At 61.5% G+C, this 15000-nt stretch overlaps 1 non-coding gene across 1 annotated transcript; it reads left to right on the top strand.

The window, feature by feature from the left end:
* Positions 1-11972: 11972 nt before the first annotated feature.
* LOC142792803 (small subunit ribosomal RNA) lies at positions 11973-13787 on the top strand. Its single transcript, XR_012891220.1, has one exon. It is a non-coding gene; the product is annotated as a small subunit ribosomal RNA (ribosomal RNA).
* Positions 13788-15000: the final 1213 nt, after the last annotated feature.

The following is a 15000-nucleotide window of genomic DNA, read 5'->3' as shown; positions in this document are numbered from 1 at the left end:
CCGGCAGACGCGTTTTTTTTTTCTTTCGCCCCGGCTGACGCAGTTTTCGCGCCGCCCCGGCTGACGCGGTTTCGTGCCGCCCCGGCAGACGCGGTTTTTTGCGCCGCCCCGGCTGACGCGGTTTTTGCCGCCCCGGCTGACGCAGTTCGGACTTAGCACTTTTCGGCTGTGCCTGGCTGGCGGCCCACTCACTCGATCGCCATGTCTGTTTGCCACAGTTTTCCCGGTGGTGCCGCACCCGGGCTCGCCCCGGCTGACGCAGTTTTCGCGCCGCCCCGGCTGACGCGGTTTCGTGCCGCCCCGGCAGACGCGGTTTTCGCGCCGCCCCGGCTGACGCGGTTTCGTGCCGCCCCGGCAGACGCAGTTCGGACTTAGCACTTTTCGGCTGTGCCTGGCTGGCGGCCCACTCACTCGATCGCCATGTCTGTTTGCCACAGTTTTCCCGGTGGTGCCGCACCCGGGCTCGCCCCGGCTGACGCAGTTTTCGCGCCGCCCCGGCTGACGCGGTTTCGTGCCGCCCCGGCAGACGCGGTTTTCGCGCCGCCCCGGCTGACGCGGTTTCGTGCCGCCCCGGCAGACGCAGTTCGGACTTAGCACTTTTCGGCTGTGCCTGGCTGGCGGCCCACTCACTCGATCGCCATGTCTGTTTGCCACAGTTTTCCCGGTGGTGCCGCACCCGGGCTCGCCCCGGCAGACGCGTTTTTTTTTTCTTTCGCCCCGGCTGACGCAGTTTTCGCGCCGCCCCGGCTGACGCGGTTTCGTGCCGCCCCGGCAGACGCGGTTTTTTTGCGCCGCCCCGGCTGACGCGGTTTTTGCCGCCCCGGCTGACGCAGTTCGGACTTGGCACTTTTTGGCTGAGCCTGGCTGGTGGCCCACTCACTCGATCGCCATGTCTGTTAGCCACAGTTTTCCCGGTGGTGCCGCACCCGGGCTCGCCCCGGCTGACGCAGTTTTCGCGCCGCCCCGGCAGACGCGGTTTTCGCGCCGCCCCGGCTGACGCGGTTTTTGCCGCCCCGGCTGACGCAGTTCGGACTTGGCACTTTTTGGGCTGAGCCTGGCTGGCGGCCCACTCACTCGATCGCCATGTCTGTTTGCCACAGTCTTCCCGGTGGTGCCGCACCCGGGCTCGCCCCGGCAGACGCGTTTTTTTTTTCTTTCGCCCCGGCAGACGTGGTTCCCCCCCCCCCCTTTTCGCTCGCCCCGGCTGACGAGGTTTTCGCGCCGCCCCGGCTGACGCAGTTTTCGCGCTGCCCCGGCTGACGCGGTTTCGTGCCGCCCCGGCTGACGCGGTTTTCGCGCCGCCCCGGCTGACGCGGTTTTTGCGTCGCCCCGGCTGACACGGTTCGGACTTTGCACTTTTCGGCTGTGCCTGGCTGGCGGCCCACTCACTCGATCGCCATGTCTGTTTGCCACAGTTTTCCCGGTGGTGCCGCACCCGGGCTCGCCCCGGCTGACGCAGTTTTCGCGCCGCCCCGGCTGACGCGGTTTCGTGCCGCCCCGGCAGACGCGGTTTTCGCGCCGCCCCGGCTGACGCGGTTTCGTGCCGCCCCGGCAGACGCAGTTCGGACTTAGCACTTTTCGGCTGTGCCTGGCTGGCGGCCCACTCACTCGATCGCCATGTCTGTTTGCCACAGTTTTCCCGGTGGTGCCGCACCCGGGCTCGCCCCGGCTGACGCAGTTTTCGCGCCGCCCCGGCTGACGCGGTTTCGTGCCGCCCCGGCAGACGCGGTTTTCGCGCCGCCCCGGCTGACGCGGTTTCGTGCCGCCCCGGCAGACGCAGTTCGGACTTAGCACTTTTCGGCTGTGCCTGGCTGGCGGCCCACTCACTCGATCGCCATGTCTGTTTGCCACAGTTTTCCCGGTGGTGCCGCACCCGGGCTCGCCCCGGCAGACGCGTTTTTTTTTTTTTCTTTCGCCCCGGCTGACGCAGTTTTCGCGCCGCCCCGGCTGACGCGGTTTCGTGCCGCCCCGGCAGACGCGGTTTTTTGCGCCGCCCCGGCTGACGCGGTTTTTGCCGCCCCGGCTGACGCAGTTCGGACTTAGCACTTTTCGGCTGTGCCTGGCTGGCGGCCCACTCACTCGATCGCCATGTCTGTTTGCCACAGTTTTCCCGGTGGTGCCGCACCCGGGCTCGCCCCGGCTGACGCAGTTTTCGCGCCGCCCCGGCTGACGCGGTTTCGTGCCGCCCCGGCAGACGCGGTTTTCGCGCCGCCCCGGCTGACGCGGTTTCGTGCCGCCCCGGCAGACGCAGTTCGGACTTAGCACTTTTCGGCTGTGCCTGGCTGGCGGCCCACTCACTCGATCGCCATGTCTGTTTGCCACAGTTTTCCCGGTGGTGCCGCACCCGGGCTCGCCCCGGCTGACGCAGTTTTCGCGCCGCCCCGGCTGACGCGGTTTCGTGCCGCCCCGGCAGACGCGGTTTTCGCGCCGCTCCGGCTGACGCGGTTTCGTGCCGCCCCGGCAGACGCAGTTCGGACTTAGCACTTTTCGGCTGTGCCTGGCTGGCGGCCCACTCACTCGATCGCCATGTCTGTTTGCCACAGTTTTCCCGGTGGTGCCGCACCCGGGCTCGCCCCGGCAGACGCGTTTTTTTTTTCTTTCGCCCCGGCTGACGCAGTTTTCGCGCCGCCCCGGCTGACGCGGTTTCGTGCCGCCCCGGCAGACGCGGTTTTTTTGCGCCGCCCCGGCTGACGCGGTTTTTGCCGCCCCGGCTGACGCAGTTCGGACTTGGCACTTTTTGGCTGAGCCTGGCTGGTGGCCCACTCACTCGATCGCCATGTCTGTTAGCCACAGTTTTCCCGGTGGTGCCGCACCCGGGCTCGCCCCGGCTGACGCAGTTTTCGCGCCGCCCCGGCAGACGCGGTTTTCGCGCCGCCCCGGCTGACGCGGTTTTTGCCGCCCCGGCTGACGCAGTTCGGACTTGGCACTTTTTGGGCTGAGCCTGGCTGGCGGCCCACTCACTCGATCGCCATGTCTGTTTGCCACAGTCTTCCCGGTGGTGCCGCACCCGGGCTCGCCCCGGCAGACGCGTTTTTTTTTTCTTTCGCCCCGGCAGACGTGGTTCCCCCCCCCCCCTTTTCGCTCGCCCCGGCTGACGAGGTTTTCGCGCCGCCCCGGCTGACGCAGTTTTCGCGCCGCCCCGGCTGACGCGGTTTCGTGCCGCCCCGGCTGACGCGGTTTTCGCGCCGCCCCGGCTGACGCGGTTTTTGCGTCGCCCCGGCTGACACGGTTCGGACTTTGCACTTTTCGGCTGTGCCTGGCTGGCGGCCCACTCACTCGATCGCCATGTCTGTTTGCCACAGTTTTCCCGGTGGTGCCGCACCCGGGCTCGCCCCGGCTGACGCAGTTTTCGCGCCGCCCCGGCTGACGCGGTTTCGTGCCGCCCCGGCAGACGCGGTTTTCGCGCCGCCCCGGCTGACGCGGTTTCGTGCCGCCCCGGCAGACGCAGTTCGGACTTAGCACTTTTCGGCTGTGCCTGGCTGGCGGCCCACTCACTCGATCGCCATGTCTGTTTGCCACAGTTTTCCCGGTGGTGCCGCACCCGGGCTCGCCCCGGCTGACGCAGTTTTCGCGCCGCCCCGGCTGACGCGGTTTCGTGCCGCCCCGGCAGACGCGGTTTTCGCGCCGCCCCGGCTGACGCGGTTTCGTGCCGCCCCGGCAGACGCAGTTCGGACTTAGCACTTTTCGGCTGTGCCTGGCTGGCGGCCCACTCACTCGATCGCCATGTCTGTTTGCCACAGTTTTCCCGGTGGTGCCGCACCCGAGCTCGCCCCGGCAGACGCGTTTTTTTTTTTTCTTTCGCCCCGGCTGACGCAGTTTTCGCGCCGCCCCGGCTGACGCGGTTTCGTGCCGCCCCGGCAGACGCGGTTTTTTGCGCCGCCCCGGCTGACGCGGTTTTTGCCGCCCCGGCTGACGCAGTTCGGACTTAGCACTTTTCGGCTGTGCCTGGCTGGCGGCCCACTCACTCGATCGCCATGTCTGTTTGCCACAAACTTAGCTTCTATAAGCGCGGCACATATGAAAAGGAAAGAGGAAAGAATACAGAGACGTCAAGACAGGTAGGCGCTAAACTTCCAACTGTTTATTTCATGCACTTGACACCCATCTTATACATGCGTAGAAACACGACTCATCTTGCACGTGGTGACATCCCAAGAAACGTCATTTCCTTTTCTGTCAAAGCAATCGAAGGTGAACTCACACACAAGTTCCCCATTTTTTCTATTGCCTCGGCTTCTTTGATCTCACGTGTCAGCTGATTGCGAGACCGGCTGATAACGGTGCAGCTATACAGATCAGGGGAGCACCCACACCCCTTGCAGTGCGCCGCCAAGAACCCTCCCGCTGAAAGTTTATTTCTCGCGTTGTAAGCATGTTCCCGCAGTCTATCATTAAGACACCGCTTAGTCTGTCCTATGTAATATCTTCCACACGATAACAAGAACACGTACACAACGCAACACACACAATCTACATATCTAACCTGATGTTTCTTATCACATACTAAGCGAATAGAACTAATTGGGCAGGTCAACTTGCAAAGCTCCCCTAGTTTTTTGGGGGCTGAAAACACCACACGTACGTGAGCCCGTGTTTCAGCGGGAGGGTTCTTGGCGGCGCACTGCAAGGGGTGTGGGTGCTCCCCTGATCTGTATAGCTGCACCGTTATCAGCCGGTCTCGCAATCAGCTGACACGTGAGATCAAAGAAGCCGAGGCAATAGAAAAAATGGGGAACTTGTGTGTGAGTTCACCTTCGATTGCTTTGACAGATAAGGAAATGACGTTTCTTGGGATGTCACCACGTGCAAGATGAGTCGTGTTTCTACGCATGTATAAGATGGGTGTCAAGTGCATGAAATAAACAGTTGGAAGTTTAGCGCCTACCTGTCTTGACGTCTCTGTATTCTTTCCTCTTTCCTTTTCATATGTGCCGCGCTAATAGAAGCTAAGTTCATGGATAACCAACTCGCCCGAGCCACAACACTGTTTGCCACAGTTTTCCCGGTGGTGCCGCACCCGGGCTCGCCCCGGCTGACGCAGTTTTCGCGCCGCCCCGGCTGACGCGGTTTCGTGCCGCCCCGGCAGACGCGGTTTTCGCGCCGCCCCGGCTGACGCGGTTTCGTGCCGCCCCGGCAGACGCAGTTCGGACTTAGCACTTTTCGGCTGTGCCTGGCTGGCGGCCCACTCACTCGATCGCCATGTCTGTTTGCCACAGTTTTCCCGGTGGTGCCGCACCCGGGCTCGCCCCGGCTGACGCAGTTTTCGCGCCGCCCCGGCTGACGCGGTTTCGTGCCGCCCCGGCAGACGCGGTTTTCGCGCCGCCCCGGCTGACGCGGTTTCGTGCCGCCCCGGCAGACGCAGTTCGGACTTAGCACTTTTCGGCTGTGCCTGGCTGGCGGCCCACTCACTCGATCGCCATGTCTGTTTGCCACAGTTTTCCCGGTGGTGCCGCACCCGGGCTCGCCCCGGCAGACGCGTTTTTTTTTTTCTTTCGCCCCGGCTGACGCAGTTTTCGCGCCGCCCCGGCTGACGCGGTTTCGTGCCGCCCCGGCAGACGCGGTTTTTTTGCGCCGCCCCGGCTGACGCGGTTTTTGCCGCCCCGGCTGACGCAGTTCGGACTTGGCACTTTTTGGCTGAGCCTGGCTGGTGGCCCACTCACTCGATCGCCATGTCTGTTAGCCACAGTTTTCCCGGTGGTGCCGCACCCGGGCTCGCCCCGGCTGACGCAGTTTTCGCGCCGCCCCGGCAGACGCGGTTTTCGCGCCGCCCCGGCTGACGCGGTTTTTGCCGCCCCGGCTGACGCAGTTCGGACTTGGCACTTTTTGGGCTGAGCCTGGCTGGCGGCCCACTCACTCGATCGCCATGTCTGTTTGCCACAGTCTTCCCGGTGGTGCCGCACCCGGGCTCGCCCCGGCAGACGCGTTTTTTTTTTCTTTCGCCCCGGCAGACGTGGTTCCCCCCCCCCCCCCTTTTCGCTCGCCCCGGCTGACGAGGTTTTCGCGCCGCCCCGGCTGACGCAGTTTTCGCGCCGCCCCGGCTGACGCGGTTTCGTGCCGCCCCGGCTGACGCGGTTTTCGCGCCGCCCCGGCTGACGCGGTTTTTGCGTCGCCCCGGCTGACACGGTTCGGACTTTGCACTTTTCGGCTGTGCCTGGCTGGCGGCCCACTCACTCGATCGCCATGTCTGTTTGCCACAGTTTTCCCGGTGGTGCCGCACCCGGGCTTGCCCCGGCAGACGCGTTTTTTTTTTCTTTTCGCCCCGGCTGACGCAGTTTTCGCCCCGCCCCGGCTGACGCGGTTTCGTGCCGCCCCGGCAGACGCGGTTTTTTGCGCCGCCCCGGCTGACGCGGTTTTTGCCGCCCCGGCTGACGCAGTTCGGACTTTGCACTTTTTGGCTGAGCCTGGCTGGCGGCCCACTCACTCGATCGCCATGTCTGTTTGCCACAGTTTTCCCGGTGGTGCCGCACCCGGGCTCGCCCCGGCAGACGCGTTTTTTTTTTTCCTTCGCCCCGGCAGACGTGGTTCCCCCCCCCCCTCCGTCTTTCTTTTTGTTTTTTTTTTCGCCGCGGCTGAAGTGGATTTTTCGGTGCCTCGACGCCCCGGTAGTCGCGGTTTTTCCGTTTCCGCACGGCCCCGGCTGACGCTGCTCGGTCACAGTCGCCTTTTGTGAGGATTGCAGACTTCTTGAGCGCGGGTGTTTTTTTTTTGTTGTTGTTGTTGTTTTATTACGCATTCGCTCCAGCAGACGCTGTTTAGACTTTTTGTTTCCTCTTTTATCCTGCGACGAGGTGACGAGGTTTATTCGGTGCCCCGCCGCCCCGGCTGAAGTGATTTTTCCTGTCCCGTGCCGCCCCGGCTGACGCGGTTGGGACTTCGCGTTTGTTCGGCCGCCACGGGTTTTGGCGCACTCGCTCGGTTGCTTGTTGTTGCCACTTGTTGCGAACCCAGGTTTCTTGAGCGAGCGCGGGCGTTTTTTCTTCCTTTCTTTCTTTGTTCTATGTGTTAGCGAATCGGCCTTTAATATCACACGAGGACTCACAACCAACAATTTTCAGTTTGAAGTGTAAAAAATCTGCAGGTGTTGACGTAACTGACTTGCCCCGTACCCTTGAGTACATCCATGAAGTTCTCGTAGTACTACTAAATCGCATTATTCCAAGTGGAGAAATTCCCATAAACTTGCAAACCTCTACACGAAAATCGGTGCGCGTGATAAAGTTGAAAATTATCGTCCGATATCAAATGTGCCTTCTATAACACAAATTCTAGGAAAAAAAAAAAAAACACTTGTTCGCCGTTTTCTGCGCCGTGACTGGCAGCACTCCGGCGAAGCGAAACGGGGTCGATTCGAGCACGATATCGGCGTCTTTCGACGTGCTCGCCGGCGACCGTCGCACGAGTACGTCGCACGAGCGCGTCTGCCGGGGCGCCGTTTGCGAAGCCGACGCAAAAGTGGGAACCGCCGCTCGGATGATCGCCGCTTTCGGCAGAGTGAGTGTTGGCACTCCGGGGAAGCGAAACAGCGTGAATGCGCCCACGAAATCGGCGTATTTTGAAGTGCCCGCCGGCGACCGTCGCACGAGTACGGTAAACCGCGTCAGCCGGGGCGTAGTTCGGGACGCCGACGAAAAAGTGGGAAGCGCAACTCGGATCTTCGCCGTTTTTGCAGGAGTGAGTGGCGGCCCTCCTGCGAGACCAAGAAGCATCGATTCGTGCACGAATTCGGCGCCTTTCGACGTGATCGCCGGCGACCGTCGCTCGAGTAGGGCAAACCGCGTCTGCCGGGGCGGGCTTCGGGACGCCGATGCGAAAGTGGGAAACGCTGCTCGGATGTTCGCCGTTTTTGGCCGAGTGAGTGCTGGCACTCGGGCGAAGCCAAACGGGGCCGATTACGGCACGATATCGGCGTCTTTCGACGTGCCCGGCGGCGACCGTCGCACGAGTACGGTAAACCGCGTCAGCCCGGGCGGAGTTCGGGACGCCGATGCGAAAGTGGAGAACGCCGCTCGGATCTTCGCCGTTTTTGGAGGAGTGAGTGGCGGCACTCCGGAGAAGCCAAGGAGCGCCAATTAGCGCACGATATCGGCGTCTTTCGACGCGCTCGCCGGCGACCGTCGAACGAGTAGGGCAAACCGCGTCTGCCGGGGCGGGGTTTACGACGCCGACGCAAAAGTGGGAACCGCCGCTCGGATGTTGGCCGTTTTTGGCAGAGTGAGTGCTGGCACACCGGCGACGCGAAAGAGCGCGAAAGCGCCCACGAAAGTGGCGTATTTGGACGTGCTTGACGGCGACCGCTGCAGGAGTACGAAAAACCACGTCAGCCGGGGCGAGCGACCCACGGCGGTCTGGGTGCTTATCGCTGCTATTATAGGGGCACCCCGGCAGACGCAGAAAAAAAAAATTTTTTTTCGACCTTCTTTTTTGCTGGTCGAGCTCGGGTAACCCAGGTCGCAATGGGAGCCGCGCACGAAAGCGGCGTCGCGAGACGCGTTCGCGGTCGCTAGTCGCACGAGCTCGGCAACCGCGTCAGCCGGCGCGGAGTTCGGGATGCCGACGGCTAAGTGGGTACCGCTGCTCGGATGTTCGCCGTTTTTGGCCGAGTGAGTGCTGGCACTCCGGCGAAGCGAAACGGGGCCGATTCGGGCACGATATCGGCGTATTTCGACGTGCTCGCCGGCGACCGTCGCACGAGTACGGCAAAGCGCGTCTGCCGGGGCGAGGTTTGCGATGCCGACGAAAAAGTGGGAAGCGCCGCTCGGATCTTCGCCGTTTTTGCAGGAGTGAGTGGCGGCCCTCCTGCGAGACCAAGAAGCATCGACTCGCGCACGATATCGGTGTCTTTCGACGTGCCCGCCGGCCACCGCCGCACGAGTACGGCAAACCGCGTATGCCGGGGCGGGGTTGGCGACGCCGACGCAAAAGTGGGAACCGCCACTAGGATGTTCGCCGTTTTTGGCAGAGTGAGTGCTGGCACACCGGCGACGCGAAAGAGCGCGAAAGCGCCCACGAAAGTGGCGTATTTGGACGTGCTTGACGGCGACCGCTGCAGGAGTACGAAAAACCACGTCAGCCGGGGCGAGCGACCCACGGCGGTCTGGGTGCTTATCGCTGCTATTATAGGGGCACCCCGGCAGACGCAGAAAAAAAAAATTTTTTTTCGACCTTCTTTTTTGCTGGTCGAGCTCGGGTAACCCAGGTCGCAATGGGAGCCGCGCACGAAAGCGGCGTCGCGAGACGCGTTCGCGGTCGCTAGTCGCACGAGCTCGGCAACCGCGTCAGCCGGCGCGGAGTTCGGGATGCCGACGGCTAAGTGGGTACCGCTGCTCGGATGTTCGCCGTTTTTGGCCGAGTGAGTGCTGGCACTCCGGCGAAGCGAAACGGGGCCGATTCGGGCACGATATCGGCGTATTTCGACGTGCTCGCCGGCGACCGTCGCACGAGTACGGCAAAGCGCGTCTGCCGGGGCGAGGTTTGCGATGCCGACGAAAAAGTGGGAAGCGCCGCTCGGATCTTCGCCGTTTTTGCAGGAGTGAGTGGCGGCCCTCCTGCGAGACCAAGAAGCATCGACTCGCGCACGATATCGGTGTCTTTCGACGTGCCCGCCGGCCACCGCCGCACGAGTACGGCAAACCGCGTATGCCGGGGCGGGGTTGGCGACGCCGACGCAAAAGTGGGAACCGCCACTAGGATGTTCGCCGTTTTTGGCAGAGTGAGTGCTGGCACTCCGGCGAAGCGAAAGAGCGCGAATGCGCCCACGAAAGTGGCGTGTTTGGACGTGCTTGACGACGACCACCGCAGGAAAACGAAAAACCACGTCAGCCGGGGCGAGCGACCCATGGCGGTCTGGGTGCTTATCGCTGCTATTATAGGGGCACCCCGGCAGACGCAAAAAAAAAAAAATTTTTTTTCGACATTCTTTCTTGCTCGTCGACCTCGGGTGACCCAGGTCGCAGTGGGAGCCGCGCACGAAAGCGGCGTCGCGAGACGGCTTCGCGGTCGCTAGTCGCACGAGCTCGGCAACCGCGTCTGCCGGGGCGGAGTTCGGGACGCCGACGGCTAAGTGGGAACCGCCGCTCGGATGTTCGCCGTTTGTGGCCGAGTGAGTGCTGGCACTCCGGCGAAGCCAAACGGGGCCGATTCCGGCACGATATCGGCGTCTTTCTACGTGCTCGCCGGCGACCGTCGCACGAGTACGGCAAAGTGCGTCTGCCGGGGCGGGGTTTGCGACGCGTACGCAATAGTGAGAACCGTCGCTCGGATGTTCGTCGTCTTTCGCCGAGCCAGTGCTGGCACTCCGGCGAAGCCGAACGGAGCCGATTCGGGCACGATATCGGCGTCTTTCCACGTGCTCGCCGGCGACCGTCGCACGAGTACGGTAAACCGCGTCAGCCGGGGCGGAGTTCGGGACGCCGATGCGAAAGTGGGAAGCGCCGCTCGGATCTTCGCCGTTTTTGGAGGAGTCAGTGGCGGCACTCCGGTGAAGCCAAGGTGCGCCAATTCGCGCACGATATCGGCGTCTTTCGACGTGCCCGCCGGCCACCGTCGCACGAGTACGGCAAACCTCGTCTGCCGGGGCGGGGTTTGCGACGCCGACGCAAAAGTGGGAACCGCCGCTCGGATGTTCGCCGTTTTTGGCAGAGTGAGTGCTGGCACTCCGGCGAAGCGAAAGAGCGTGAATGCGCCCACGAAAGTAGCGTATTTGGACGTGCTTGACGGCGACCGCCGCAGGAGTACGAAAAACCACGTCAGCCGGGGCGAGCGACCCACGGCGGTCTGGGTGCTTATCGCTGCTATTATAGGGGCACCCCGGCAGACGCAGAAAGAAAAAAAAAAAAAATGGGGACATGGCGTGCGTCACCGTGCGGCTTCGCAGCGTTGCCGAAGTCGCCGAGCCCTTCGACTGAGCCGAACGGCGGACAGGGAACGTTGGTCGGCCGTTCTAACCTGTCGGTGCCACGCCGAGACGTCGTTAAGGAAAACCGCGTCGTGGGCCTCTACGACGCCGTCGAGTCGTTGTACGTTTGGTGTCCAGCGTGTCGGCGGCGAGTAGCGGACACGTCGTTCACGACTTCGGTCTTTCGCAGTCGACGCGAACTTGCGGAGAGTCGTGGTGCCTCACGTTTTCGGCAGAAACCGCGGCGGAATTTTCCCGTGCGTGCGCGCACGACCTCGGTGCTGTGCCGTCAGCGTAGTGTTGCACAAACTCGTGGCCTACCCAAGGTGCGGTACGTTTGCGGCCGTATCCTCGGTGGGAATTTCGTGAGTAGGGTCGCAAATTCTACGACCTCGGCGGGTTTGAGAGCGACGTAGACTTGTGGCACGCTCAACGTGCCACACGTTTCGGGGCACACCCGCGGTGAAATTTTCTCGAGTACGCTCGTATTAGTGCCCAAGGAGGTCTGGGTACTTATCGCTGCTATTATGTGGGGGTTCTCGTGAGCGGCGTACGCGAAAGCGACCGGGTGTCTGATATGCGGCGGGCTTCGGCCTCGTCAAGCGTGTCCTCGGGTCTGCTCCAGGGGAATCCACGGCAGTCGTCTGCAGCCTCATCCGCTTGATGCGTTAGGGGCTGGTTGTCGGACGGTGCCGTTTTACCACGATATCGAGGTGTGTTCCGTGTCGTCCTCGGGCGATTCAGATGCGAAAGCGCCGAAGACGCGGGCGTGACCCGTCGTCTGGCGGCTTTGCAGTCTCGGCTCCGTTGCTAGTTCCGGCCGGTCCACCGACAGTGCAGCGGGCTTGGGCAACCCGCACGGCGCGACCGAGTCGATGCAACGAAAAAGAGCGAGCATGAACGTGCTTCTTGCCGCACGGCTCCCACTCGTCTTTCGGGAAGGTTGTGCCGTAGCGAGCTCGAACGCCGTCATCTCGGAGTGCAAAATAAGCGTGTTGGGGCGCCTGAAGGTGGCCTCCGCCGCACACAGACTGCGTCCGGCCCGCCGAAGGCGAGGACGGACGCGCAGTCGAACGATTACCTGGTTGATCCTGCCAGTAATCATATGCTTGTCTCAAAGATTAAGCCATGCATGTCTAAGTACATGCCGAAATAAGGCGAAACCGCGAATGGCTCATTAAATCAGTTATGGTTCCTTAGATCGTTTCTTCCTACTTGGATAACTGTGGCAATTCTAGAGCTAATACATGCAGTGAGCCTGGAGCCCTTTGGGTAACGGGTGCTTTTATTAGACCAAGATCGATCGGGTTTCGGCCCGTATTGTGTGGTGACTCTGGATAACTTTGTGCTGATCGCATGGCCACGAGCCGGCGACGTTTCTTTCAAGTGTCTGCCTTATCAACTTTCGATGGTAGGTTACTTGCTTACCATGGTTGTTACAGGTAACGGAGAATCAGGGTTCGATTCCGGAGAGGGAGCCTGAGAAACGGCTACCACATCCAAGGAAGGCAGCAGGCGCGCAAATTACCCACTCCCGGCACGGGGAGGTAGTGACGAAAAATAACAATACGGGACTCTTTTGAGGCCCCGTAATTGAAATGAGTACACTCTAAATCCTTTAACGAGGATCAATTGGAGGGCAAGTCTGGTGCCAGCAGCCGCGGTAATTCCAGCTCCAATAGCGTATACTAAAGCTGCTGCGGTTAAAAAGCTCGTAGTTGGATCTCAGTTCCAGACGAGTAGTGCATCTACCCGATGCGACGGCTCGGACTGAACATCATGCCGGTTCTTTCTTGGTGCACTTCATTGTGTGCCTCGAGATGGCCGGTGCTTTTACTTTGAAAAAATTAGAGTGCTCAACGCAGGCGAGTCGCCTGAATAAACTTGCATGGAATAATAGAACAAGACCTCGTTTCTGTTCTGTTGGTTTTTGGAATACGAGGTAATGATTAAGAGGGACGGACGGGGGCATTCGTATTGCGGCGCTAGAGGTGAAATTCTTGGACCGTCGCAAGACGAACTACTGCGAAAGCATTTGCCAAGAATGTTTTCATTGATCAAGAACGAAAGTCAGAGGTTCGAAGGCGATCAGATACCGCCCTAGTTCTGACCATAAACGATGCCAACCAGCGATCCGCCTGAGTTACTCAAATGACTCGGCGGGCAGCTTCCGGGAAACCAAAGTATTTGGGTTCCGGGGGAAGTATGGTTGCAAAGCTGAAACTTAAAGGAATTGACGGAAGGGCACCACCAGGAGTGGAGCCTGCGGCTTAATTTGACTCAACACGGGAAAACTTACCCGGCCCGGACACTGGGAGGATTGACAGATTGAGAGCTCTTTCTTGATTCGGTGGATGGTGGTGCATGGCCGTTCTTAGTTGGTGGAGCGATTTGTCTGGTTAATTCCGATAACGAACGAGACTCTAGCCTATTAAATAGGTGCGGGGTTCCCAGCACCTTACAACCTTCTTAGAGGGACAAGCGGCTCCTAGCCGCACGAAACAGAGCAATAACAGGTCTGTGATGCCCTTAGATGTCCGGGGCCGCACGCGCGCTACACTGAAGGAAGCAGCGTGTCTTTATCCCTGTCTGAAAAGACTGGGTAACCCGTGGAACTTCTTTCGTGATTGGGATAGGGGCTTGCAATTGTTCCCCTTGAACGAGGAATTCCCAGTAAGCGCGAGTCATAAGCTCGCGTTGATTACGTCCCTGCCCTTTGTACACACCGCCCGTCGCTACTACCGATTGAATGATTTAGTGAGGTCTTCGGACCGATGTCCGGCGCGGCCTTTCGGTTGCGCCGGTCTGTTGGAAAGATGACCAAACTTGATCATTTAGAGGAAGTAAAAGTCGTAACAAGGTTTCCGTAGGTGAACCTGCGGAAGGATCATTAACGGATTGTGAAGGGTGAGCGCCTCAGCTGCGTCTGCGCCCGACACTTTCTGCCGCTGACCCCGTTTGGACGCGGGGTCGGCTTTTCCCCACGGGGCTGCCTGAATGTGGAGCGGCACCCCGTGACAAATTGTTGCGCCCAGCGGACGCCAACACCGCGACCTTGGACGGTCGGCCAGGTGGCGGACGCGGGTACAAACGGCGCAACGCACTCATAGGTCGGCTTTCGACCCGCCACTGCACCGTGGCTCGAAGCGCTCGAAATGCGCGACCCGACCGCTGCGGGACCGCCTAGTACTGTAAACAGGAGCGGCGGAGCGCGAACGGCGAGTCGTGGTTACGTCGGTAGAAGGCGAGGCTGCGCGTTCCCGAAACGCCAGCCGAGTGCCCTCCCGACCGTTCGAGCGTGCAAGAACGAGACCCGACAATCGCGCGGCGACTGCCAAGTACGAGAGGAACGGCACAAGCGTCGGCGGTCGGTCAAGGAACTGGCGATGTGACGGGTCCGCTGTGCACCAGTGCATACCGTCCCGCCGTCCGCGGCAAGCGCCTCCGCGTCCTCGGGTGACGGAGGCTGCCGGTCGGTTCTTGCAGGCGAGGGATCTCGCTGGCACCGGTTCGCGTTGACGCGCGGCCGGTCATGGCACGGCGATGCGACGGCCGAGGTGCGCAGTACTCGATGGAGGAACCGCACGCTCCGATGACCGTCCCGCCCTCCGCGGCGTATGCGTACCGACCGTAATGGTTGCAGCAGCGCCGGCCGGCTTTTGAATTCGCCACACGAAACACGGTGCGAGATCGCGGTTAGGGGAGCGTCGACGTTGCCAGGCGTTTTGCTTGCTGCCGAGGGAAAGGCGGCACGGCCACGTCGCGCTCGTCGCGATTAGCGGGTCTGCGCGCTTTGGGAAGGTGCCGCAACGACTTGCCGAAAGAGGAAGCACGGAAGAACGAGGGACTTGGACGTCCCGACAATTGAACGCACTTGCGGCCAGGCCCTTGCTGGCTTCGTTCTTCCGCCTCGAGTAGGCTCGTACGCGGCTCCGGCGCCGAAAGTGGTCCTTGGCACCGACTTCGGTGGACGTGGGAAGTGCCGCGCAAGTACGGCGCGCCTGGCTCCACCTGTTGGCTAAAGTAGGCAGCCGGATCGGAATTTTGGTGTGCGGTGGCAAACCGTGGATGCGAAAAAAGCTTGTGCGATTTCGTGGAACAAAAAG

This window comes from Rhipicephalus microplus, unplaced genomic scaffold, assembly GCF_043290135.1.
Source record: "Rhipicephalus microplus isolate Deutch F79 unplaced genomic scaffold, USDA_Rmic scaffold_245, whole genome shotgun sequence".
Taxonomy (NCBI): Eukaryota; Metazoa; Arthropoda; class Arachnida; order Ixodida; family Ixodidae; genus Rhipicephalus; species Rhipicephalus microplus.
Note: the sequence above shows the minus strand (reverse complement) of the source record. Positions and strands in the feature narration are given on the sequence as shown.